The 5,183-nt window shown below is 31.9% G+C and overlaps 1 pseudogene; it reads left to right on the plus strand.

Annotated features, from left to right (window-relative positions):
- LOC104852682 overlaps positions 1 to 5,183 on the plus strand; it is a 240,159-nt pseudogene that overhangs the window by 29,655 nt on the left and 205,321 nt on the right.

Genomic DNA, 5,183 nt, shown 5'->3' on the forward strand with positions numbered 1-5,183 from the left:
TTTTTTTTTTTTTGGCACCAGGGATTGAACTTCTTTAAGAAGAGTTTTAAAACACATGTACATGTCCCTAAAATAGTGATCATTTCAAACCTACCCCTATTAATTAATAAAGCTAGGAGTAGTAGTGGAGAAATTTATAGTTAATATGTTATCTTTTATTATTTTACTTTAAAAATAATACAAAATTTTATTATTTTTCTTTTTCTATTGACATATAAAATATTTATCTGTGCAATATGACTAAATCTAGCTAATTAGTATGTGCAGTATCTCGAATATGTATCATTTTGTTGAGAGAACAGTTAAAATCGTCTTTCAGTAATTACAAGAATATAGTATACTGTTATTAACAATAGTCATCTTGTTGCACGATAGATCTGAAATTCTATCTATGTGTGTGTGTGTGTGTGTGTGTGTGTGTATACATGTATACCTACCATTTTCATTATCTATTTGCCCATTGTCACTTACGTTGTTCCATTATTGTAAGTAATGCTGAAATAAACATAGGAGGGCACATAGCTCTTGAACATATTGACTTCATTTCCTTTGGATATATACACAGTGTTGGGATTGCCGAATGATGAATAGTTTTATTTTTTATTTTTTTGGTTTTTTTGAGACAGGGTCTCACTTATGTAGTGAGACTGACCTGGAACTCACTGTGTAGCCCAGGCTGGTCTCGAACTCACAGTGATCCTCCTGCCTCGGCCTCCTGAGTGCTGGGATTATAGGAGTGCACCACCATGCTGGCTAGTAGTTTTATTTTTAATCGTTTGAGGAACCTCCATTTTGTTTTCCATAATAGCTGTACTAATTTATATTCCCACTAATTTATGTTCCCTTTTTCTATATCCTCACCAACATTTATGTTTTCTTTTTGTTTTAATAATATTTATTTCAATATGTTTGAGGTGCCATGTATTTTATTTCTTTTTCAATTCATAATTTTACAATTTATTGAGCAATATTCTTTAAATTTAGTTACCACTCTTCTAAATTGCCATATATTATTTATTCAACAAAATCATCTAAGTGTGGTTTTAATTTGTATTTTCCTGATAATTAGTGATGAACATTTTTTTTTCAGATACATACTGGCCATTGTTTGTCTTCTTTTAAGATATGTCTATTCAAATCTTTTCACCTTTTTATTATTTAAGTGAGTTGCTAATTTTTAAGTTATTTTGAGGTAGGATAAAATAAATGAAGAAGAGAACAGGAGACAAGGAAAATTGTAATTTTAAAATTGTACTTTTGAAGAAAATATAACTTATAATATTTTCCCTCTAGGCCATTCAATCCTAAATTCATACATTTGTGTGTGTGTGTGTGTGTGTGTGTGTGTGTGTGTGTGTGGTACCAGAAATCCAATTTGGGACTTCACACTTGTGAGGCAGGGAGCAGAACCACCAAGCCAAATCCCAGGCCCTTAAATTCATACATCTTTAAAAAAGTACAATAGATCAATCCCTTGCCTTTCATCTACTAGTGGGCCATTACCTTTCCACCTATGATTAGGTCATTGTCTTTCACCTGCGAATTGAGACCATAACTGGTACAGATTCACAAATTCCACAGATTTCCATCCCCCAATATATGTAATTATACTTGGCTGCAGACCATAATACATCTCACCTTACAAGTACACACTTCCTTATAAATATCTACTTTTTCAACCAATTAAGTCTTTTCTATGGCTCTCATTGCTGTGTCCTGAAGTATTATTTTTCTGTGATGAGTCTCAACATCACAGATTTTATGGATGATTTCATGGATGAGTGAGTTGAGGTACCCACCTCCTCTTTGGGCCATCTCTTTGGACCCCATCTAGTGACAATTTGAGCTTTTTGTATATTTTGATAATTACTTTCTCACTGAATCTGTAATTTGCAAATATTTTATATGTTAACTTAAACTTCGTTAGTTTTCCTTTGCTGTACAAAATCTTACCATTAGTCTGTTGGATTTTTTTGTTTTTTCATAATTCAAACTTGGTATATTATATATGTCTGCCATTTACCCAATTTTTCTAGGTTATCCAATTTATTGTCATAATTGTAACTGTTCCTTAGGATCTCACATTTCTGTGGCAACAGTAATACCTCCTTTTTCAATTCTAAGTTTATTTATTTGAATCTTCTCTCTCTTTTTCTTCTGACTTTTTGTTGATTTTATTCATTGTTTGAAAAAATCAACTCTTACTTTCACTGATATTTCCTATTATTTTTCAAATTTCTTTTCTGCTTATTTCTGCTCTGATCTTTATATTTCTTTCTTTGTACTAACTTTGGAGTTAGATTATTCTCCTAGTTCCTCGAGGTGCAGACTAAATTGTTTATCTTTATTTTGGTGTAGGCAGTTATTGCTGTAAACTTCTCTCTGAGTACTGCTTTTACCCTATCCCATAGGTTTCAGCATAGTGTCTTTCGATTTTCATTCCTCTTCAGAAAATTTTAAGTTTTTCTTTCAATTTTCATTGACCCATTGGTTGTGCAGAGCTTGTTGGTTAATTTCCATGTATCTGTGAGTTTTTGAAGGTTTTCATCTTAATTATTTATTTCTAAATTTAATTATGCATTTCTAAATACTTAAGATGAGAAAAGATATTTAATATAATTTCAATTTTGTTAAACCTGATAGCACTTTTTTTGTTCTAACATATTAACTTGCAGAATATTCTGTATTAATAAGAAAGTATATTCTGTTGCTGTTAGATAACATTAGGTCCATTTTGTCTTGAGTACAGTTTAAGTCCAATAAATCTTTACTGATTTCCTATCTAGTTGATCTATCTGTTGCCACAAGTAAGATTTTGATGTTCTGATGTTCTATATTATTATCATATTGCAGTATCTCTTTCCCTTCAGATCTATTAATATTTGACTTATATGTTTAGGTACTCCAATTTTGGAGATAGATAGGTATAGATATTAGTCTTGAGTACAGTTTAAGTCCAATAAATCTTTACTGATTTCCTATCTAGTTGATCTATCTGTTGCCACAAGTAAGATTTTGATGTTCTGATGTTCTATATTATTATCATATTGCAGTATCTCTTTCCCTTCAGATCTATTAATATTTGACTTATATGTTTAGGTACTCCAATTTTGGAGATAGATAGGTATAGATATTAGATATTAAAATGACCTTATTTGTTTCTTATTTAATAATTTTTGACATAAAATATATTTTATCTGATATAGATTTAGCTGTTTTGCTTGCTTTGGTTTCCATTTTCATGGAATATTTTTTTTTTTAATCCCTACACTTTCAATCTACTTATGCCCTTACAAGTGAGATGAGTCTCTGTAGGCTGCATTATGGACCCAGGGCCATCACACTGAGCTACAACACCAGCACTGTCTATCTATCTATCTACCTATCATCTATCTATCTATATATTTTGAGGTATGGTTTCTCTGTGTCACTAAGTTGCCTGAGCTCAGCTCAGAGTTGTGATCTTCTGGCCTCAATCTCCTAGACTGCTAGTATTACAGGCAAGTACCACCATAACTAGCTTACAATTTGAATTTTTGTTGTTATAATTTATAGTTTTTTAAATTGTATATCCCTAAGCAAATTATTATATCTATTAGCATTTCGATAGTTTTGTCATTTAGCCTTCATAATGTATATATTTTCAAATAACACCACTGTTACAGTGTTGAGTATTCTGATTATAACTGTATACTTCTTACCAGTAAGTCTTATACTTTTATATCATTTCAATTTACTCATTAATGTCTTTTTCTTTCAGCTTAAAGATCCCCCCTTTTTAGAATTACTTATCGAAGTCTAATGATGATGATTTCCCATCAACTTTTGTTTGGGAAAATCATTACCTTTTTTATTTCTGAAGAACAGTATTACTGGGTACAGTATTCTTTGTTGGCATGGATTTTTCTAATATTCAGAAATATTTATATGTGTCTTCTGACCTTTCTGCTGAGCAATAAATATTCTGCTAGTCATTTTGAAACTCCCTTAAATATTGTTTCCTTTGTTTTATAGTTTTTAGGACTCTATCTTTTAGTTTTGTCAGTTTGATGATAATAAGTCCTAGGGTCATCTTTTGGATTGAATCTGATTGAAGATCTTTAACCTTTCTGTACCTCAATGTTTATAACTTTCTCCAGGTTTGCAAAGTTAACAACTATTGTTTCTTTAAACTAGATTTCAACATTCTTGTCTTTTCTCCTTCTTTAACACCTGTGACTCAAAAATTTGCTTTTTCATCCTGTCTCATAATTCTCATAAGCTTTCTTTATGTCTTTTTATTTTTTCTTCTCTGGCTATATATATTTTCAAATAACCTGCCATGAAATTCACAGAATCCTTTTTTGCTTGATCATTTCTGGTGTTGATGGTCTCTATTGCATTTTTCATTTTGTTGACAGTATTTTCCAGCTCCAGATATTAATTTTATTTTTTGTTATCTTAATTTCTTTATTAACATTCTTGTTTTGCCTTCCTGTCATTTTCCTTATTTCACTGAATTGTTTCTTCATATTTGCCTCAAGTTCATGGAGTTTTCTTAAAATATTTTTTTTCCTTTATTTTCAGGTAGTACGTGCATCTCCATTTCCTTAAGAGTCAGTAAGTAGCACTTTATTTTGTCCTTTTGATGATGCCTTATTTCCCTAATTGTTCTTCATCTTTTTGTATATATATTGATGTCTGCATATTTGAAGACATATGTATTTATGCCAGTCTTTTCAGACTTGCTTCATCTGAAAAAGACTTTGAAAAGACAGCCTATCTAGAGATTATGGGCAGGTTGCTGGCCTCTTCCTGAAGCTGGGGGCTTTGATGGGTAGGGCTTAAGTTTACTAAGGAAGAGGGAGTCTGTTGTGCATTCAGTATGTGGGGCCACCAAGTCTTGCCTTCTTCTGAGGGAAGTGTCAATTCCAAATATGCTGGTGTCAGGCCAGTTATGCTGTCTGACTTGCATGCCTGAAGCTCAGAGTTCACTCTTGCTGCTGGAATAGGTCTGAAGCCTCCATTCATGTGTGCAAGCTTGAAATCTGGAGCCGTTGATGTCTGCCTGTGGCTGGGATTTTTTATAGTGGGCCTGATGTTGAAGATCAAATGCAAAGTCATGTGCTTACTTCTCTGTCTTTCCCTCAAACAAATGCTATCTCTCTCCTTTTTTTTTTTTTTTTTTTTTTTTTTTTTTTTTT

Source organism: Fukomys damarensis, unplaced genomic scaffold (assembly GCF_012274545.1).
Source record: "Fukomys damarensis isolate Sample0158 unplaced genomic scaffold, DMR_v1.0_HiC HiC_scaffold_35, whole genome shotgun sequence".
In the NCBI taxonomy this organism is placed as follows: domain Eukaryota; kingdom Metazoa; phylum Chordata; class Mammalia; order Rodentia; family Bathyergidae; genus Fukomys; species Fukomys damarensis.